This window comes from Bufo bufo, chromosome 3 (assembly GCF_905171765.1).
Source record: "Bufo bufo chromosome 3, aBufBuf1.1, whole genome shotgun sequence".
NCBI classification, from domain to species: domain Eukaryota; kingdom Metazoa; phylum Chordata; class Amphibia; order Anura; family Bufonidae; genus Bufo; species Bufo bufo.
In genome coordinates, this window is record NC_053391.1 from 160,228,962 (window position 1) to 160,252,815 (window position 23,854).

A 23,854-nucleotide genomic window follows, 5' to 3' on the forward strand; every position below is an offset into this window, starting at 1 on the left:
CATAGAGGGATCTGGATTAGTTGACATGCTGGAGAGACAGAAGACACCACTCAATCCACAGGTCAGTTGCATACAAATTGAGTGCAACTCTGAGCTTTAGCACCTGGAGGTTTAAATAGGGCGGTAGGCCACGCCCCCGCCTGTTCTGCCCCCCCCCCCCCCCGCCCCAGCCCTTGGAGCTACTAATAACCTGTTTGATTTTAATCAAACTAAGGGAACCTGCATGCACTACCCTGTACCGCTGAGGGAAAGAGCCCCAGTGGAGTCAGCCTTCTTGTTTTATTATTTTTCGGAGCGCACGAACGGCATCTGAAACCGGAAGAGATCCATGACGCACTTCCGGTATTACGAGAAAGGCAGAGAGAGGCGGTGTACGCACGCAGCACTAGCCTGCGGCACTGACGAAAGCGCAGGGTAAGGCTATGAGCATCGGAGGGGGAAGAAAAAAAAGGGGGGGAAGGGGAGATAAAGGATCTCTAAGCGGACGCTCCTCATATCCTGGCCGGATCCATCGTCTGCAGCAGCAGGCAGCGGACCTGTAAAAACAAACAAAAATGTAAAACACATTAACATACTCAACCCCAGTTTAGCCTGTCCATTTCCAGTCCACAGGACAGAAAAAAAGCAACCCCGTCCAGGCAAGGGGCGGGTTATATAGGGGGGGGGGGGGGGGCATTAATTAAATAATTAATTAATTAATGATACTTGGCAGAGATTTTTGTTCAATAAAAATTCCGCCTGTCCTGACCAGCTTCACAGGGGCAAACCCCACTGTTAGTTAGATGCATGTCATATACCCATATATTGTGTAAAGTGCACCTGTACTGCATACATAACAGGGAAATTGATATAGTTGTCCATCTGTTAGTTAGGTGCACGTCATATACCCATTTATTGCGTGAAGTACACCTGTACTGCATAGGTGACAGGGAAATTGATATAGTTAAGCCGTGTGTTAGTTAGGTGCAAGACATATACCCATTTATTGCATGATGTACACCTGCACTGCATACGTGACAGGGAAAATAATATAGTTATGCGTCTGTTATGCATGTCATATACCAATTTATTGCATGAAGTACACATGCACTGCATAAGTGACATAGAAATTAATATAGTTAATTCAACTGTTAGTTAGGTGCAGGTCATACACCCATTTATTGCGTGAAGTACACCTGTACTGCATAGGTGACAGGGAAATTAATATAGTTAATCCATCTGTTAGGTGCACGTCATATACCAATTTATTGCATGAAGTACACCTGCACTGCATAGGTGACAGGGAAATTGATATAGTTAATCCGTCTGTTAGTTAGGTGCACATCATATACCCATTTATTGCGTAATGTACACCTGCACTGCATACGTGACAGGGAAACTAATATAGTTATCCGTCTGTTAGGTGCACGTCATATACCCATTTATTGCGTGAATTAAACCTGCACTGCATAAGTGACCGGGAAATTGATATAGTTAATCCGTCTGTTAGTTAGGTGCACGTCATATACCCATTTATTGCGTGATGTACACCTGCACTGCATACGTGACAGGAAAATTGATATAGTTAATCTGTCTGTTAGTTAGGTGTACGTCATATACTCATTTATTGCATGTAGTACACCTGCACTGCATACGTGACGGGGAAATTTATATAGTTAATCTGTCTGTTAGTTAGGTGTACGTCATATACCCATTTATTGCATGTAGTACACCTGCACTGCATACGTGACGGGGAAATTTATATAGTTAATATGTCTGTTAGTTAGGTGCACGTCATATACCCATTTATTGCGTGAAGTACACGTGCACTGCATACGTGACAGGGAAATTGATATAGTTAATCTGACTGTTAATTAGGTGTACTAAACTAAACTAGAAATAAAGATCCACTTTTACCTATCAACTGAGTCCTGATTTCCTCTGCAGCAGCGCCGCTTCCAAAAAAGGTCAATTTCTTCAATTCATCTACTATCCGCTACATCCCTAAAACCGTATCCTACGGCAACGGGTAAGGACCTTGGCAGCAGCAGCAGACCCCCGTAAGCTGGACGGGCTTATACCAGCAAAAGTCATTTACAGGGGTTGTGACTCATCACAACCCAAAACGGTAAGCACAATCAGTGTATTTTTGTTTTTAACCTGTTAACCGGTTCTACACACGAGGCGCTGCCTCCTGTCTCTCTTCTCTCTTACCTATGTATTTAGTTAGGTGTACGTCATATATCCATTTATTGCATGAAGTACACCTGCACTGCATTAGTGACAGGGAAATGTATATAGTTAATCCATCTGTTAGTTAGGGGCACGTAATATACCTATTTATTGCGTGATGTACACCTGCACTGCATATGTGACAGGGAAATTGATATAGTTAATCCATCTGTTAGTTAGGTGCACGTCATATATAGTGATGAGCGGGAGGTGCCATATTCGATTTCGCGATATTTCGCAAATATTCGATTGAATATTCGTCGAAATCGAATATTCGTCATTATAATATGTGATTTAATTATTCGCGTATTGCGATTTTCTTTTAACTGTATAAGGAAACTTTCCTATTGGTTGGATATGGCTATGGCTAATATGTGTATTTTACGAATATTCACTATATTGCTATATATTCTTGTTTTAGAATATGACGAATATAACGAATATTCTAAAAAACGAAGTTATAGCAATATAGCGAATATTCGGAAAATACACATATAGACTGCAATTTAGCTAATATAGTGCTATAACTTTTTTTTTTATAGTCAAATTTTTTTTTGTCTCTTCTGAACTTAACATTTGGAAAAAACTTTAGACTATTAAAAAAAATTACTAGAGCACTACAGATGTAGCAGGGTTAGCATTCCAGCTCTTAACTCAAATTTCTTACCTCATCGCGTTATCTTGAGACAAAATCCATTGAAAAACAATTGAAGGTGTTTGCTTAGATTAGATAACACAACTCAGAAATCTCAGAAAACAGGAGTGTTAACTCTACTCCATCCGTATATTAGCTAAATTGCAGTCTATATATGGATTTCACGAATATTCGCTATATTGCTATAAATTCTTGTTGACGAATATGACGAATATACTAAACAACAAAGTTATTGCAATATAGCGAATATATTCGTTATTTTGAATATTCGTCTTTTTTTTCATTCTGTACTGCTATTCCACTTTGGCATACTCCCCCCGACAAGCGTCCCCGTCACCATGGGAACGCCTGTGGGTTAGAATATACCATCGGATCTGAGTTTTCATGATCTTAGGGAAAACTCAGATCCGATGGTATTTTCTAACCCACAGACGTTCCCATGGTGATGGGGACGCTTGTCGGGGAGGAGTATGCGAACAACTGTACAGATTTGAAAAAAAAGGCGAAAATTCTAAATAACGAATATATTCCCTATATTGCTATATATTAGTTTTTTTGAATATTCAGCATTTTTTTTCCATATGAAAACATGATTTCTTCCTGCTTAAGTTGCTTGTGGGCCATGACTTACAAGAATGAAGCAGGGAGGAATCATGTTTTCAGATGTTAAAAAATTACGAATATTCGATATAGCGAATATATATTCGAAATATTCGCGATTTAGCGAAGTTGCAATTTTCGCGATTAATATTCGCTATTTGAATATTCGCACATAACACTAGTCATATGACCATTTATTGCATGAAGTACACCTGCACTGCATATTTGACAGGGAAAAAAATATAGTAAATCTGTCTGTTAGTTCAGTGGGTGACCTCAAAGTATGAGGAGAGCATCAAATAAGGGACGCCGCCTTGGTCGTGGTGCTGCTGGGGTGGTGGAGCTCCTGTTGCAGGGAGAGGACGTGGCGGTAGTAGATTGGGTGGCTGACAGTGCCTCTGGTTCCTTCACATTGTCTCTCACCCGGTCTCCTGCTGAAAGCGCAGAATTGGCACCTGCAGCCCATGGGCATCTTTCTTTCACCTCACCCTCTTGCAAACCAGCCAAACAGTTTGAGCCCTAAGTCATGCAGCAGTCTCTTATACTTTTTGATGACTCTGCTGGCAGGGTTTCTGAGGGCCGTCCACATAGCCCTGCTCCAGAAGTGTAAGAGATTGAGTGCACTGATGCCCAACCACTTATGTTTCAGGATGTGGACATGGGAGGACCACCGCAGAATGTCTGATGATGATGAAACACAGGTGCCAACTGCTGCGGCTTTCTGCAGTGTGCAGACCGACATGGAGGGCATGGGTGAAGAGTGGGTGGAAGGTGATGTGGAGGATGATAAGGTCCTAGACCCCACATGGAATAAAGGTCCTACGAGTGAAGCGTGCAGTTCGGAGGAAGAGGTGGTGGTCACACAGCACCAGACGTACAGCAAAAGAGGGAGCAGGGTGAAAAAGCAAAGTGGCCGTCCCCTAGCCAGTACGCCTGCTACTGCCCACCGCACCCAGGGACTGAGCACACCAAAGCCAGCTCCAAGGAGTTCCCTGGCATGCCAGTTCTTCAGACAATGTGCTTACGACTAAACGAGAGTGGTTTGCATGCTGTGCAATCAGAGCCTGAAAGCAAGGCATAAATGTTCTAAACCTGAGTACCACCTGCATGACCAGGTGTCACGGCGGGGAGTGGGGAAACCCCCCCACCATACGATGACTGGGGGATAAGGAAAGCAACTAGGCCTGAACATAAGGATAAGGGAGCAGGTCACCTCCTAATGCGTCCCTATACCTAGCCCTAACTCCTCACCGCATGAGCGAACCTGGATGGTAGGACGGCTCATACCCTGGATACCTAAGGCCCTGAGTCGCCCTGAGAATCCCTCACAAAAGGAGCTGAGGACAGGCACCCTGTTCTTTCAGGACACGGAAGAACAGGAGTCTCAAAAGGCCTAGAAGCAGGGAAAGGAAAAGACCATATGCAGCAAGAGAAACAGCAGGTAAGAAAACAAGACAACACACCTACCTGCCGCTGCCACAACAACTGGAACCCGTGAATACGTACCGGAGCCCTAACACCAAACAGGACACCATACCAGAAACACACACAGGTATCCAGCACACCAGACTCCGCTAGGACCCCCATGCCGCAAGGTGCATGGCAGCCCCAGGCAGCACTGCATACAGGCTTGTGGTTCAATAACAACACACCAAATCATAACCCCACACCAAACATACAACACATGTAAGCAGTGTCGGACTGGGGTACCTAGGGACCACCAGTAAAATGTATTTTGGGGGCCCACCGTACGGATACATTCAAATATAATAAATAATCTAACAAGTTTTTTATATGAACATAAGCTGGTTGATGTGCTGTAAATTGAATATATGTATGTAATGTACTAAATCTAATGTGTTATGTGCCACTTGTGCAGGGGGTGGGAGACTAGGGGCCAACCTTACTCAGGGGCCCACCGGGGAATTCCCCTGTACCCCTGTGGGCCAGTCCGAGCCTGCATGTAAGGGAGGAAAGACATCGCTGTAGACCTCGATGTCCCACTAGGAGGCCCTCACTCTGGGAGATGGAACATGAAGATCAGGAGCATAACTCCAACACACACCATGATTGGAGTACCACTGACTCCTGGCCTCTAGCCACAGGTAAGATGAAGCACCTAGTGATCACACCCAACAAGGTGGTTAACCCCTCCAGCACCGGACAGAGGAGGAAACTGAAAGGGGAAGTGCACACACCAGCATAAAAAGCTACAGGCAACAACATGCAAGGCAACCATGTCACAGCACACACCACAAAGGCCGTGATACTGCCCCCACATGCTGAAACAGCAACACGTTGCCACAGGCGTGGCATAAGTGTCACAGCGCACACCAAAGACCGTGACACCAGGCATCTAAATGCAAAGCATGAGCTGCAGTGGAGTAAACACCTCAAAAACCACAAAAGATCTCAGGCTCCTCCTGGTCCCTCTTCTGCTGCAGTTTCGGCCTCTTCCTCCCCCTCTGGAGTGACAGTGGCACCTGCCACCCCGCAAACAGAGGATGTGGCAACAACGCCACCACCTCCGTCACCGTCACCAAGCATCTTTACAATGTCCCATGGAAGCAGTCAGCTGTCCATCTCTGAAACACTGGAGAGAAAAAGGAAGTACCCCCTACCCACCCGCGATCCCTGGCTCTAAATGCCAACATTTCAAAATTCCTGGCCTTTGAAATGATGTCATTCCGTCTGGTGGCTGTCCCACAGTACCTGGTTCCCAGCCACCACTACTTTTCCAGGCGAGCCATCCCCGCCCTGCACAACCAAGTGGCGGACAAAATTAGATGTGCACTGTGCAACGCCATCTGTGGCAAGGTCCACATAACCGCCAATACGTGGACCAGTAAGCACGGGCAAATACATTATATCTCCCTAACTGCACACTGGGAAAATGCAGTGGCGACTGGGCCTGAGGCGGATAGCAGTTTGGCGCATGTCGTTCCGCCAGCAAGGATTGCAGGACATTTCTCTTTGCCTCCTGTTGCCTCCTTCTCCTACTCCGATTCGTCCTCTACCACCTCCTCATCTGGTCAGCGTAACACCATCACCACCAACTTCAGCACAGCGAGGGGGAAACGACAGTAGGCTGATTTGAAACTCATCTATTTGGGGAAAAAACCCCACATCGCGGAGAAGCTGTGGATGAGCATAGAACAACAGACCAATGAGTGGTTGGTGCCACTGAGCCTCAAGCCCAGCCTGGTGGTGTGCGATAATGGGCGAAATCTCGTAACAGCTTTGGGGCTAAGGGATTTAACGCAAATCCCTTGCCTGGCGCATGTGCTGAATTTGGTGGTGCAGAGGTTCCTGAAAAATTACCCCGATATGTCAGAGCTGCTGCAGAAAGTGCGGGCCGTCTCTGCGCGCTTTCAGCGTTCTCACCCTGCTGATGCTCGCCTGTCTGCGCTGCAGCGTAACTTCGGCCTTCCTGCTCACCACCTCATATGCGACGTGCCCACATGGTGGAACTCCACCTTGCACATGCTGGAGAGACTGTGCGAGCAGCAGCAGGCGATAGTGGAGTTTTAGCTGCAGTATGCAAGGGTGAGTTGCTCTGCGGAACAGCGCCACTTCACCACCAACGAGTGGGCCTCCATGCGGGATGTGTGTGTAACGCCCCAGAGTGGTGTTACTACACGCCTCGACCCCGTTACTATCTTCTAAGACCCTTTATACTGTCATCTGATGTAATTTTACATTATGTCTTGTAATTTGCCTGGTTACCAGTAGGTGGCAGCAAAACATTGGCAGGTAATAGTCACAGTTTAGTCTTTCTGAGCAGGAAAAGATTATTCCAGCTTAGCTCCCCCTCTGTGGAGAGAGTGGGCTGATCCCACATCCTGCAGCATGGGTGGATAAGAAAGTTAGAGCTGTGTAGCCTCCCCCCTGATAGGGGAAGGCTGTGTGATAGTGTCCAGGAGAACCCCTGCATAGGAAAGACAGAAAGGACCTAGTCTCGGCTGAGACTTGGCCATATACCCAGTCTGAGCACCTTCAGCTCTGCTGGATGAGAAAAGCAAAAAAGCTACAAACAACCTTCCAGAGTTCCAGGAAGAAAGCATCCCCTGAGAATCCATCTGTGAGATAAGTCCAGAGACCTAGGAGAAGCCAATTCCTCCTCAGCTAGTCTGTCCCCACAAAGCAGAAGGTACAGATAAGTGCAGAAGCTAATCCTGCCATAGTTACAGAGCTACCAAGCAGACATTTTATCCTGCAAGCTCTACATTTAAAGCAGAAGTAATCATTCCTGCCAATGATTGCTAAAACCTGCTGGGACCAAGAGACCAAAGCTGTATACCACTTGGATGAAAGTTATCTCAAGTAAAGCAATGTTTGAACTTCATCTAAAGGTCTGGACATAATTTCTTCTGCAAAATTCCTCTATTACTCCTACTATCACTAGTATAATAACAAACGCCAGCTTCTGCTCGGACCTCCAGGGCACGGATGGTGCAGGACTGCACTCCCACAGCGATAAATGTAAGAGATTTCCAGCCACCGGTATTGGTAAAATCCATTAAATTTAATTTTTTCTCCATTAAAAGCAGTTACAAAAGGTAAATACAAAACAGGCCGCACATCTCTCTGACGAGTTTCGGGTACACGCTTGTAGCACCCTTAGTCATAGAGTCACTAGATGACTACACCAGTCAGGTTTTATGGTGGAAAGGAGGGAGAGGACACACCCTGTGGGTGTGATTGGCATAGAGGAATACTAGCCACTTCCAAATTAACTCCTTGACCACCATAGAAAAACTAGGACCTTAAAACGACATTGCCAAATGAACACAAAATACAACAAAAGATTTCCTTACATAAAATGTAATACTTTGTGCACTGTCACAACAATATACATGACAATCTTCAAACATAGATTAATAATGTAAGATTAGATCTTGTTTTCTATTCAATCCATGGGGGACACATGATTTAAGCTTGAATATCCACAAAGCCTCACGATTAAAAAGTTTTCTCTGTAAATCTCCACCCCTCTCATATGATCTTACTTTTTCAATACCCTGTACCATAATGTAACTCACAACCCATCCATGATGGTGTAAGACATGATGGGAGACTGCTGAGATATGGCGGAATATATTTGTGTTTTCATTGTCATCTTTGATTGCATCCGACAAATGCTGTCTAATCTTAATTTTTAACGGGTCAGATGTACACCCTACATATTGGAGTCGGCAAGTTTTGCAGGTAATAAGGTAAACTACACCATATGTGTTACAGTTGATGTATTGTTTATTCATGTATGTTTGGTTCTCTTTGCAAGAAGTAAAGTCTTTTGATACGTGAATACTATCAAAAGACTACACCTAAATTAATTTTATACTATCACTACACCTAAATTTATTACAAGGCCAGTAGTTTAGAAATGCTGGCATTCAGGGCCAGGGATCGAGGGTGGCTAGGTGGGAATTTACGCTTTCTATCAAAGGTTTGTGAGATGGAGAGCTGAACGCTTCCGTGTGACATGGTGGAGATGCTTGGTGACGGAGGTGGTGTTGTTGGTGGCACATCTTCTGTTTGCTGGGCGGCAGGTGACAACGTTCCTCCAGAGGCGGAGGAAGAGGCCAAGGCAGCAGCAGAAGAGGGAGCAGGAGGGGCTTGAGCCCTTTCTTGGTTTTGAAGGTGCTTACTCCACTGCAGCCCGTGTCTCGCATGTAGATGCCTGGTCATGCAGGTTGTGCTAAGGTTCAGAACGTTAATGCCTCGCTTCAGGCTCTGATGGCACAGTGTGCAAACCACTCGGGTCTTGTCGTCAGCACATTGTGTGAAGAAGTGCCATGCCAGGGAACTCCTTGAAGCTGCCTTTGGTGTGCTCGGTCCCTGGTGACGGTGGCCAGTAGCAGGCAAACTGTTTTGGCGATGGCTGCTCTGCTTTTGCACCCTGCTCCCGCTTTTGCTACGCTGTTGGCTCGGTCTCACCACTGCCTCTTCCCCTGAACTCTGAAAGTCAGTGGCATGACCTTCATTCCATGTGGGGTCTAGGACCTCATCGTCCCCTGCATCGTCTTTCACGCAGTCTTCCTCCCTGGCCTCCTTTTCGGTCTGCACACTGCAGAAATACGCAGCAGTTGCCACCTGTGTTTCGTCATCATCAGAGACGTACTGAGGTGGTATTCCCATGTCCTCATCAGGAAACATAAGTGGTTGTGCATCAGTGCATTCTATGTCTTCCACCCCTGGGGAATGGCTAGGTGGATGCCCTTGGGAAACCCTGCCAGCAGAGTCTTCAAACAGCATAAGAGACTGCTGCATGACTTGAGGCTCAGACAGGTTCCCCGATATGCACGGGGGTGATGTGACAGACTGATGGGCATGGATTTCATGCGCCACTTGTGCGCTTTCTGCAGAAGACTGGGTGGGAGATAATGTGAACGTGCTGGATCCACTGTCGGCCACCCAATTGACTAGCGCCTGTACTTGCTCAGGCCTTACCATCCTTAGAACGGCATTAGGCCCGACCAAATATCGCTGTAGATTCTGGCGGCTACTGGGACCTGAGGTAGTAGGTTCAGTAGGACGTGTAGCTGTGGCAGAACGGCCACGTCCTCTCCCTGCACCAGAGGCTCCACCACCACGACCATGACAGCGTCCCTTATTAGATGTTTGCCTCAAAGTTAGCATTCACAAAGCAAAGTAAAAAGTGGTTAAGTCTGTTAAAAATAATTAACCGCCAATAAAAACCCTGATGCATGTCTAATCCTAGATGTGCACTATATGAAACAGATGTTTTTTATTCACCCCAGTATGAGAAAGCCGTATTTGTGGCCTAAATTTCACAGTCACTTATGCACGTCTAATCCCAGATGTGCAGTATATCAGAGTATTCTTTTACCCCAGTAAGCAAAAAGCTGTATTTCTGGCCTAAATGTGACACTCACTTATGGACGTCTAATCCCAGATGTGCACTATATGAAAAAAAAGTTTTTTTTAACCCCAGTAAGCAAAAAGCTGTATTTCTGGACTTGCAGACATGCTAATATCCTGTGCTGGTGCACTATCGTTGCATAAAATGGCTGCCGATTATGTATTGGCAGTATTATGTATATTGACTAACTGAAGTAAAAAAAGTTTGTTTTCAGTAGTAGTTGGCTCAGGGCAGGCTTAAAAAAATTGTGCACTGCACCCACAAAACACATTTGCTGTAGATCGCTGAGTAAAAAAGCAGTTCTTCATAAGATTTCTCCCTGATCTCTCCCTCACAGCAGCTGCAGCCTCTCCCTACACTAATCCGAGCAGAGTGACGGGGCGGCGCTACGTGACTCCAGCTTAACTAGAGGCTGGGTCACATGCTGCAGTTGGCCAATCACAGCCATGCCAATAGTAGGCATGGCTGTGATGGCCTTTTGGGGCAAGTAGTATGACGCTTGTTGATTGGCTGCTGTGCAGCCTTCCAAAAAGCGGCAAGAAGGCGGCGAACACCGAACCCAAATTTTTACGTAAATGTTCGGGTTCGGGTGCTGAAAAACATAAAGTTCGGTACGAACCCGAACTTTACAGTTCGGGTTCGCTCAACTCTAGTGGCAACCCTAAGCAGGCCCCTGCCCACAAAATGTTTTAGATGGCCAGCTCAGCAGCAGGCCCTCGCCCACAAATTATTTTAGATGGTCAGCTCGGCAGCAGGCCCTCGCCCACAAAATGTATTATTTGGTCAGCTCGGCGGCAGGCCCTCGCCCACAAAATTTATTAGATGGTCAGCTCGGCAGCAGGCCCTCGCCCACAATTTTTTTTAGATTGTCAGCTTCGCAGCAGGCACTCGCCCACAAAATTTATTAGATGGTCAGCTCGGCAGCAGGCTCTCGCTTGACAAAATTTTTTAGATGGTCAGATCAGCAGCAGGCCCTTGCTCCTAATGTTTTTGAGGGTCACCAGCAGGCCATCAATCATAATTTTTTAATAGTGCGTATGATGCCCTCCTTTATGTGTAATAAAGGGTGTATTGGAGTGCCGGTTCCTTGTAATTTTTGGCAGCACTTGCACTTTATATACAAGTACATTTACTGGAAAGAATCCCTTAGTGCATAGGCTTTATGAGTGTAGGAGTCCCACTACCTGAACAATTGTACCACAATGTGAATGAGGCCCTCCTTTATGTGATATACAGGTTGTATTGGAGTGCCTCTTGCTTGTAATTTTTGGCAGCACTTGCACTTTATATACAAGTACATACAGTATACTGGAAAGAATGTTTTCTTCTAAATCAATTTTATCTTCGGTTTGGTGCGTATTATTGTCAGTCTGTAAAAGTGGCATACTACTCGGACAGCATTGTTCCCAGCACGACCTGGGAGTCCAAGATGCATCCAGACATCCTCCCCATGCTGTTCCCGAACCATTTTAGTGGTGTTTCCATCAATTTCTGACCTTTTTCTATGAACCAGACACCCTCCACTCTTCAGAGCAGGGGGTGCCTGGTTTAAAGCTCAGGTTCTCCCATTGACTCCCATTGTGCTCAGGTGCTTGGTAGAGCACCTGAGCATCCCAAAGTGTTCTACTCGAGCAGCCAAGCACTTTGGTACTCAACCAACACTAGTATCCATATATTCCAATTTTTACATTTTTGTATTTCCTTTTTTCAAGTACATACAAGACATTAGATCATCAACATTAAATATTAGATCATATAGCATGCATGTGTAGACAGTTAATGGTTTCTTTGTTAAAGGGGTTGTGTCATTTCAGCAAGTGGCATTTATCACGTAGAGAAGGTTAATACATGGTACTTACTAATGTATTGTTATTATCCATATTGCTTCCTTTGCTTGCTGGATTCATTTTTCCATCGCACTATACACAGCTTGATACCATGTTTATGACCACCCTGCAATCCATCAGAGGTGGCCATGCTTGCACACTTTAGGAAAAGGTGCTGGCCTCTCTGATGGCCGGGATTGTGGGAGCGCACATAGGCCGGTGCTTTTCTCTGTGCAAGCATAAACAGCGCTGAAGGATTGCAGGGTCGTCGTACAATGGAAACAAGCGGTGTATAATGCGATAGAAAAATTAATCCAGCCAAAAAAGGAAGCAATATGGATAATAAGAATACATTAGTAAGTACCTTGTAGTAACATTCTCTACATAATAAATGCTATTTACTAAAGTGACACAAACCCTTTAAGATCTAAAGGATTAGGCATTTGGCATTTAGCAATCGGGGAAAGCCACATCCACATTAGATGATCAGCTGAACATGCCAAAATCAATGTTTTGAGCTAATAAATACGGTCAGCTTAAAGTCACCAAAAAAGATTTTGTGAAGACAGCCATATGTCCTTATGATGCTAATGGTGGGGAAAAAACATGTTAGAAGAAATTATGCATAAATGGGAAACACCACTAAATTCCATTTTAATTGGTTTTATGTACAGTATGCCACTGCAAAACACAATCACTTCCTACATATGAGCCTAGTAGTAAATGGTGCCAATTATAGATGAGCTAACCAGTTCGGATCAAATAGAGTTTCAGATGGTAGACCAACCTGAATATTTTCAGGTTTGTTTAAGACAAATCCACTAAAACAGTGCATAGAGCCATTTTGGTGCACATGTCAGGGGGAAAAAAAGCACTGGGAACCAATCAGTGCTGCAGCAGGCAGGGAGATGCCCTAACAGTCAGAAATCAATCAAGCTTATTGCCAGGGTGAGTGAAGGGAAAAGCTAGGATTACAAAGAAGAAGAAGAATTATGCGTATAGAATAGGGAGGCAGGGAAACTGTCAGCCAGGGAGGAAGGAGTGAGGAGCTGTGGCCGCTGTGCCTACTTGTAGAACTGCAGATGCTGTAGACCTCAAAAACAGATACTTGCAAGCAAATACTTTTATTTTTCCCCCATTTTCACAGAAATCCTTTTTTGTGGGATTCAATTTAATTATGATTCGCATATATGTGATTACTGCAGCAATACCCAAGGTGTGACATCAATCTATCTGTGTATTAAGGTGAAATTGAGCGTCAAGCCTCAATCAACTATTTGCATATATTCAGTATCCACACTGTTAGAATTAAAATTTTTGGGAGAATTGTTCAATTTAATTAAACCAGCATATATATGTGAATACTACAAGACACAGGGTAGTAAATAGACAATCTACCTCTGAATGATAATGAGAAATTGAGTGCCAGGCCTCAATCGTCCATTTCTGTTCATTCTATTTCCACACAGTTGGAATTAAAATTTATTTAGGACTTGTTCAAATTAGTTAAATTAGCATATAGGTGATCAACACAAATACACAGGCCTGCACACAAAAGTATCTATGAGGGATAATAAATTTAGGTCCAAATCAGCATATATACGTGTTTACTACACCAGTACACAAGGTAGTGCACAACATCTAAAAGGGCCCAAAAATGTCCAGGCTTCGGAAGGGTTCCAAACGAAAGACCCAGAGACAGAATGTGGGTAGTAATGGTGAGGAGAAGAGAGAGATAGGGGGCACTGCCAGACATCACAATATATGTATATATACCCGTTCCTCAACTACCTGTCCCTTTAAAATGCCAACGGTGGTGCACAGCCTCAACAGCAAATAATATGACTATGAGAAGGGTAATAGAATAGGCGGCACTCACCAGCGTAAATAAGACGATCCTTTATTAGTACAAAAGGTAAAATCTTCGGGCTGGAGCATGTGGTGTGAAATAACACAGCTGAAGTCAGCGGCAATAGCCGTTTCGCACTAACTTGCGCTTCGTCGGGCCAGTGACATAGTTGCGCTAACACGCGCATCTTATACACGTCACTGCGTCAGGTTGTCAAGGCAAGCAAGACGCTAGACTTCTTTGCAACCGCCCATACGATCCAGCCCCACTGAACATAGTAACTTTAATGCGGCATAAGGGGAGAAAAAGGTCAGACAAATACGCTTAAATAATTTCTATCATTGAGTCCCAGAGGACCTAAGGCATCAGCTTTTATTATCCACTTGGATTTCCTTTGGAGGAGTGCATGGTGCCTGTCCCCACCTCGGGACCTAGATGGCACCTGCTCAATCCCCGCAAAGAAAATACACTGTGGGTTACCACCATGTTCATTACGGACGTGTTCAATAGAGATGTCCCGAATAGTTCGCCGGCGAATAGTTCCCGGCGAACATAGCTTGTTCGCCGCGGCGGGCGAACATATGCGATGTTCGGTCCGCCCCCTATACATCATCATTGAGCAAACTTTGACCCTGTACCTCACAGTCAGCAGACACATTCCAGCCAATCAGCAGCAGACCCTCCCTCCCAGACCCTCCCACCTCCTGGACAGCATCCATTTTAGATTCATTCGGAAGCTGCATTCTTAGTGAGAGGAGGGACAGTGCTGCTGCTGCTGCTGATTTAATAGGGAAAGCGTTAGCTAGGGCAGTGTTCTGTGTCCACAGACTCACCTGCTGTAAGGACAGCGTCCTGACAGCACCTCAAAAAGCCCTTTTTAGGGCTGGTACATCAGTCTGCTTTTTATATATATATATATATATATATATATTGCTGTTGCCTGCCCGTGTGTGAGAGGCTGCAGGCTCACAGACAGTACTGTGTGCACACCATTCATACAGGGTGTCACAGACAGTACCTTGCAGATAAAAAAAGTCCATTTATTATTTCTCTGTGATATAATCGCAGTTGCAAGCCAGTGAGTGTCTGGCCCACAGACTGTACTGTGGCCACTGGCTAGGCCACCACTCATACCGTTACTGGGTGTCACTCACAAAACCTTGCAGATAAAAAAAAGTCCATTTATTATTTCTCTGTGATATAATCGCAGTTGCAAGCTAGTGAGTGTCTGGCCCACAGACTGTACTGTGGCCACTGGCTAGGCCACCACTCATACCGTTACAGGGAGTCACTCACAATACCTTTCAGATAAAAAAAAGTCCATTTATTATTTCTCTGTGATATAATCGCAGTTGCAAGCCAGTGAGAGGCTGCAGGCTCACAGACAGTACTGTGTGCACACCATTCATACAGGGTGTCACAGACAGTACCTTGCAGATAAAAAAAGTCCATTTATTATTTCTCTGTGATATAATCGCAGTTGCAAGCCAGTGAGTGTCTGGCCCACAGACTGTACTGTGGCCACTGGCTAGGCCACCACTCATACCGTTACAGGGTGTCACTCACAAAACCTTGCAGATAAAAAAAAGTCTATTTATTATTTCTCTGTGATATAATCGCAGTTGCAAGCCAGTGAGAGGCTGCAGGCTCACAGACAGTACTGTGTGCACACCATTCATACAGGGTGTCACAGACAGTACCTTGCAGATAAAAAAAAGTCCATTTATTATTTCTCTGTGATATAATCGCAGTTGCAAGCCAGTGTGTGTCAGGCCCACACAGACTGTACTGTGCCCACTGCCCACCACTTATATAGGGTGGCACAGTACCTTGCATGCATAGTACCACTTATCTAAAAAAAAATGACAGGCAGAGGCAGGCCACCCCGCAGGGGACGTCGTGGTGCTGTGATTTCCACTGGCCCTGGAATGATGCCCAGTGTTCAGAGGCCACGTACCCTGAACCCGAAAAATTCGGAGAAAATAGTTGACTGGCTTACACAGGACACCCAATCTTCAACAGCTTCCGCTAAGAACCTTGATGCACCATCCTCCTCCAGCTCAGCTTCGGTCACCTGCTCTCAAGTTACCACTCTCCCGCCCACCGCCACCACCACCACTACCACCACAGCCACCACAGCCGCTTCACTTGATCCGTCAGAGGAGTTATTTGCACATCAGTTGGATGAAATTAGTGATGCGCAACCATTATTGCCAGAGGATGTAGATAACAGGGATATGTCTCAGTCAGGCAGCATTACACACATGGACGTACAGTGTGATGATGATGATGATGTTGTACCCGCTGCTGCTTCCTTTGCTGAGGTGTCAGATACAAGTGAAGTGGTTGATGATGACGATGTGTCCGTGGGTGCCTGCTCGAAGAGAAGAAGAAGAAGAGGGGGAAAGTTCAGAAGGGGAGACAGAGAGAAGGAGGAGACGAGTTGGAAGCAGGGGGAGGTCGTCGCAAGGAGCTAGTGGCACAGTCAGACAGCATGTATCGGCACCCGGGGTCAGGCAGACAGCACGCCAATCAACGCATGCTGTTGCCACCACCAGAATGCCGCCATTGCAGAGCTCAGCAGTGTGGTATTTTTTTTGTGTGTCTGCCTCTGACAACAGCGATGCCATTTGCAACCTGTGCCAAAAGAAACTGAGTCGTGGGAAGTCCAACACCCACCTAGGTACAACTGCTTTGCGAAGGCACATGATCGCACATCACAAATGCCTTTGGGATCAACACATGAGTACAAGCAGCACACAAACTCAAAGCCACCATCCTCCTCCTGGTCCAGCATCTTCAGCCACGTCAACCACTGCTGTCCTCCTTGCCCCCTCTCAACCACCCGCCACTCCGCCTCTTGCCTTCAGCAGTTCCTGCTCATCTGCCCACAGTCAGTTGTCTGTCAAGGAAATGTTTGAGCGTAAGAAGCCAATGTCACAAAGTCACCCCCTTGCCCGGCGTCTGACAGCTGGCTTGACGGAACTCTTAGCCCACCAGCTTTTACCATACTAGCTGGTGGAGTCTGAGGCCTTCAAAAAATTTGTCGCTATTGGGACACCACAGTGGAAGGTACCCGGACGAATTTTTTTTTAAAAAAAAGGCAATCCCAAACCTCTACTCAGTTATTGAAAAGGAAGTCATGGCATCTCTGGCATACAGTGTTGGGGCAAGGGTCCATCTGACCACTGATACCTGGTCTGCAAAGCACGGTCAGGGCAGGTATATCACCTACACTTCGCATTAGGTCAACCTGCTGATGGCTGGAATGCGTGGCTCTGCAGCGGAGTTGGAGACACCGCCACGACTTGCAGGCAGGCCTACTGCCACCTCCTCTACTCCTCCTACTCCATCCTCTTCAATAACCTCCTCGGCTGAGTCCTCTTCTGCTGCGGCATCTGGCTGCACATCAACTGAATCCCCCCAGCTCCCCAGGGGCTATTCCACATCCAGAATACGACAGTGTCACGCTGTCTTGGGGTTGACTTGCCTTAAAGCAGAGAGCCACACCGGACCAGCACTCCTGTCCGCCCTGAACGCACAGGTGGATCAGTGGCTGACCCCGCACCAACTGGAGATCGGCAAAGTGGTGTGTGACAATGAAAGCAATTTGTTGGCGGCATTGAATTTGGGCAAGTTGTCACATGTGCCGTGCATGGCACATGTGTTGAATCTCATCGTACACCACTTTGTGTCTAAGTACCCAGGCTTACAGGACGTCCTCAAGCAGGCCAGGAAGGTGTGTGACCATTTCAGGCGTTCCTACATGGCCATGGCGCACTTTTCAGATATCCAGCGGCGAAACAACATGCCAGTGAGGCCCTTGATTTGCGACAGCCCGACACGTTGGAATTCAACACTCCTAATGTTCGACCGCCTGCTCCAACAAGAAAAAGCAGTCAACGAGTATTTGTATGACCGGGGTGCTAGGACAGCCTCTGCAGAGCTGGGAATTTTTTTGCCACGTTACTGGACGCTCATGCGCAATGCCTGTAGGCTCATGCGTCCTTTTGAGGAGGTGACAAACCTAGTCAGTTGCACCGAAGGCACCATCAGCGACCTCATCCCATTTGTTTTCTTCCTGGAGCGTGCCCTGCGAAGAGTGCTGGATCAGGCTGTAGATGAGCGTGAAGAGGAAGAGGAAGAGTTGTGGTCACCATCACCACCAGAAACAGCCTTGTCATCATCGCTTGCCGGACCTGTGGCAACGCTGGAAGAGGAGTATGAGGAAGAGGAGTCAGAGGAGGAATGTGGCTTTGAGAAGGAGGAAGATCAACCACAGCAGGCATCCCAGGGTGCTCGTTGTTGTCACCTATCTGGGACCCGTGGTGTTGTACGTGGCTGGGTGGAAGAACAGACCGTCAATCACATCAGTGAGGACGAGGAACGGGAAATGAGTAGCTCGGCATCCAACCTTGTGCAAATGGGGTCTTTCATGCTGTCATGTCTGTTGAGGGACCCTCGTATAAAAAGGTTGAAGGAGAACGACCTGTACTGGGTGGCCATGCTACTAGACCCCCGGTATAAGCAGAAAGTGGCGGAAATGTTACCAAATTACTGAAAGTCGGAAAGGATGCAGCAGTTCAAAACCAAACTAAAAAATATGCTTTACACAGCTTATAAGGGGGATATCACAGCACAACGGGAATCTAACAGGGGAAGAGGTGAAAGTAATCCTCCTCCTCCCACGACCACGCCGGCAAGGACAGGACGCTTTACAGATGTGTTGTTGATGGAGGACATGCAGAGCTTTTTCAGTCCTACACATCGCCACAGCCCTTTGGGATCCAGCCTTAGAGAACGACTCGACCGACAGGTAGCAGACTACCTCGCCTTAACTGCAGATATCAACACTCTGAGGAGCGATGAACCCCTTGACTACTGGGTGTGCAGGCTTGACCTGTGGCCTGAGCTATCCCAGTTTGCGATAGAACTTCTGGCCTGCCCCGCTTCAAGTGTCCTGTCAGAAAGGACCTTCAGTGCAGCAGGAGGCATTGTCACTGACAAGAGAAGTCACCTCGGTCAAAAAAGTGTTGATTACCTCACCTTCATTAAGATGAATGAGGCATGGATCCCGAAGGGACTGACAGTGGGGGATACGTTTGACTAACAAAAGGCCTGATGACATGCCTTGGCCTCAAAATGGTCCCCACGCTGCTGTATTTAATGTCTGCATACCAGATGACTTTCGTGAATTCTCTGCCACCAACTAGGGTTCAAGCCGCAATGTTTTAGTCACCTTTCTGCCTGGAAAACATCAATTTTTCCGGCCGCTGCTACAACAGCGGCTGCAACAATACCATTATTTTTCAGGCATGTGTACATGCCTAATTTTTCTGGCCTCTGGTGCTGCACTGTGGCTGCAAAAACAAACAAAAAAAAAAGGCACATACATGTGTCAATTCCCCTTCGTGATCGTTACCTTGTCGTGGTGAAGGGGCTTGCGTATCACAATGAAGCGATCATCACCTCTATGAGTGTGTTGGCAATGTTGCCACACCCCAGGTGATAAGGCCGTTGCTTCATTATGATCAGACCAAAAGTGATCGGCTGGATAATTTTTCATAGAAAAAACATACATTTTCTTTTTTTAAAGTTGTATGGGTTTTTAATACATAAAATAAAAAAATCATAATAAAGTCTCTTAATAGTTTATTAGAAATAATGCAGACAATTTAAATAATCCCCATCAATTCCAATACAAAGCAAGTACAGAGCTCAGAACTAAATTATTTCAGGATGTCATAATGGTTCGTTAATTCGACAATGGTTAATCAATTCGACACACGTCCCTGGATAGGGGACGTAACAGGGAGTTTGGTGTATCAGAGTTTGGTCTGTCACTGTGAAGGCAGTCGAAGGTACCCGGCCTAAATTTTTTTTTCACAAAAGGCAATCCCTGATATGGGACGTAACAGGGATTAAACTGATAGGAATAATACTAGTTAAGACACCACTCATATAAGGTGTCACAGCACATTGCTCCGTGCACGCGCAGTGCCCCAACTTGGGAGTAAGAGGACCGACCAAGTTGCTTTTTCCATCTCCCGGTTCCTAAAATCAATTTAGTTTGGTGTATCAGAGTTTGGTCTGTCACTGTGAAGGCAGTCGAAGGTACCCGGCCTAAATTTTTTTTTCACAAAAGGCAATCCCTGATATGGGACGTAACAGGGATTAAACTGATGAGAAGAGAACTACAGGAAATATCACTCATATTGGGTGTGACAGTAAATTGCACGGCGCAGACGCAGTGACCGTGGATTCAAACAAAGGGGAGGGAGCCAGCGTTTTTTTAACCATCTCCCCGTTCGAAAAATCTATTCAATAAATGGACCCCATATTGGGGACATAACAGGGATTAAACTGATGAGAATAGTACTACAGAAAATACCACTCATATCGGGTGTGACAGTAAATTGCACGGCGCAGACGCAGTGACCGTGGATTCAAACAAAGGGGAGGGAGCCAGCGTTTTTTTAACCATCTCCCCGTTCGAACAATTAATTCAATAAATGGACCCCAGATTGGGGACGTAACAGGGATTAAACTGATGAGAAGAGAACTACAGAAAATACCACTCATATCGGGTGTGACAGTAAATTGCACGGTGCAGACGCAGTGACTGTGGATTCAAACAAAGGGGAGGGAGCCAGCGTTTTTTTAACCATCTCCCCGTTCGAAAAATCAATTCAATTCACCTTTCGGGGACCCTTGGTGTTGTACGTGGCTGGGTGGAGGAAGAAACCTTCAATGACATCAACGGGACATGGCTAGCTTGGTATCCAACCTTGTGCAAATGGGGAGTTTGCGGTTGGGCAAATGGACTGTTTGCGGTGCATTAAAAGGGGAGTTTGGTCTGTCAATGTCTGTGAAGTGGGCGTAACCCTTACACTACCTGATCGATACAACATCATACCTGATCGTATACACACACTGGATGTTTTAAACCACGTTGTTCAAAAAAATTTGGGATTGTTAGGTGATTTATGCCCTTTATGGATTAAAACCCAACTCTGCGTCAACTATGTAATTTTCCATGGGAGTTTTGCCATGGATCCCCCTCCGGCATGCCACAGTCCAGGTGTTAGTCCCCTTGAAACAACTTTTCCATCACTACTGTGGCTAGAAAGAGTCCCTGGGGGATTTAAAATTCGCCTGCCTATTGAAGTCTATGGCGGTTCGCAAAACATTTGCAAAAATTCACGTTCGCCGTTCGCGAACGGAAAATTTTATGTTCGCGACATCTCTAGTGTTCAATAAGCCTGGTACAACTCTTGCCTGTTTTAAGGGAATTTAGATGCTCTCTAAACCTCTCAAACAAGGGGCGGATTGTTTTCCCTATGTAAAAGGCACCGCAATGGCAGGTGATCAAGTAGACGACATAGTTACTTCTGCAGGTGATAAATTGTGTGACTCGGTGTGAAGCCCCACCAAAAGCCAGATGTTTCCTTTGGTTGTTATAATTACAGAATGAGCAATTCCCACATTTGAAATTGCCCTCTGGTCTATTAGATGACAACCAATTGCTGGTCATTTTGTTCCTGAATCTACTCCTTACAATTTGATCTTTCTAGTGTGGCACTTTTTAAAGGCTATAAGTGGTCTATTGTTTGCAATACCTTCCAAACCTTCCTCATTTTTCAAAATGTCCCAATTACCGATGGCACGTTTGATGAGATTTGCTGCGGGACTGTATTTGAAAGTAAAAACGAATCTCTCCATTTCATTACGAACATTTCTTCTTTTCCTATACAATAACTCTTGTTGAGTGAAGGAACCTGCTTTCTTTCTGGCTGTGTCTACATCCCTCTCCTTGTATCCTCTATCAAGTAGTCTACCTTTTAGTTCCTCTGACTGTCTATTATATCCCTCTTCAGTGTTGTTTATACGTTTAAAGGGAACCTGTCATGTGGATATTTGATTATAATCTAACTAATTATATGCAATCATTAACTACTAAAAAGTGCCTTAGATATATTCACTTACTGGTGTGACAGATGGTTACCTCATAATATACACACAAAGATGCCACATGCCGCATGCTAATGAGCTGATTTGAGTCCAGCGTGATGTCAGCGAGTCCAGCGTTTTTTTTTTATTCACAGCTATAGCCACTCCCCTGCCCACCTTCTGCTGATTCATATGGAAAATAACTGTCAATCAGCAGCAGGTAGGCGGGGAGAGTCAGGAGCTCATAAATATTCAGGACTCATCATTATGAGCTGGAGCTTTTCAATACAAGATGTTGGCAGATTGACTGGGTCAATTAAAGAAAGTGACCCAGCATTTTGCTAAGAGAATCAGTCACTTATTTATGTTGCCCTTAGTTAGGACACCTTAAAACTGGTGACAGGTTCCCTTTAAGCCGCATAAATTGGCCATAGGGTATGGACTTCTTGACGCTGTCCGGGTGAAAACTTCTGTGATGCAAAAGGGAGTTTGTAGCTGTGGGCTTACGGTGGCCGCTAGTATGCATGCCATCCTCTCCAGCCTCTACATGTACATCTAAGAACTCCAGAGATTGACCCCCATAATTGAGGGTAAATCTCTTGTTCATGCTGTTGCTATTGTTCAAATAAGAAACAAAATCCCTACATTGCATCTCATTACCCGACCATATCATGAATACATTGTCGACATATATCAAGAACAACTGTATATATTGCAAGTATGGGTTGACCGTAGTGAAGACATGTCTATCCTCAAATACGGTAAAAACACATTTGCATACGTGCAAGATACAGGCGTAACCATAGCTGTTCCTACTCTCTGCCTATCCATTGGTTATCAAACATAAAAACATTGCTGGAGAGAATGAAGTTGAGTGCTTCTGTAATGAATTGGCAATATCTATGGTTTTTATCAGTATTGCCTAACTGATTGCTTAAACCCATATGTCATGTGGTATCCTGGTATAAAGGATACAATTTCTTTAGGACTTATTCAAATTAGTTAAATTAGCATATAGGTGATCAACACAAATACACAGGCCTGCACACAAAAGTATCTATGAGGGATAATAAATTTAGGTCCAAATCAGCATATATACGTGTTTACTACACCAGTACACAAGGTAGTGCACAACATCTAAAAAGGGCCCAAAAATGTCCAGGCTACGGAAGGGTTCCAAACGAAAGACCCAGAGACAGAATGTGGGTAGTAGCAGCACCAACTATCCTGCCAGAAGTAGCAGTAGTAGAAGTCTTAGTAGGCTGCAGTTGTCCCTGCTGGATTTGGGAAGGTGCAACATTATAGTTGAGAAGAAAGAGGATAAGATTGTGGATTGCATGGCTCATTCTCCTCTCACTTGCAACAGCATGATGTGGAGGTGACTTCAGAGTCTGACATCGTGCCCTGGAGCCAGGGGTCACTGCATTCATCCTGCTCCTACTCCTTGCAGCCCCAAAGAAGGCTTTCAGTGGAGTTTTTTCAGTCTTCACTGTCCCTTCCTAGTGTGACACCTTACTTTTTCCTAAGAAGCGGCAAGAAAATGCCAACACACCGTACGACAGATAGTCAAGAGAGTCTCCCTGTTGAATACTTGTGTGAGAGCCCTCATCACTTGGGATTCCCTGAAGAGGAGGTGACTAGTGACCACATGCATACCTGTGTTGATGGTGGTGGTAACAGTGGCACCTGTAGCCATAGCATTGGTGATGAGGGCATCGACAGTGGCAGTCGGGGCAGAACAGGGGAGGGGGGCCCAGGAGCCCACCATGATACGTATTTCACAGTCTGATAAAAGCAACAGGAAGGTTGAGGACACCGATTGTGTGCTGGATAGGACCTGGGAGCCAGATCTGAGTTTTGAGGAGGAGGCAACATCA

The 23,854-nt window shown here is 45.6% G+C and overlaps 1 protein-coding gene across 1 annotated transcript in view; it reads right to left on the reverse strand.

The window, feature by feature from the left end:
* Nucleotides 1–23,854, reverse strand: part of LOC120994873 (arylsulfatase H-like) — a 156,092-nt gene that overhangs the window by 41,250 nt on the left and 90,988 nt on the right. The window lies entirely within an intron of this gene.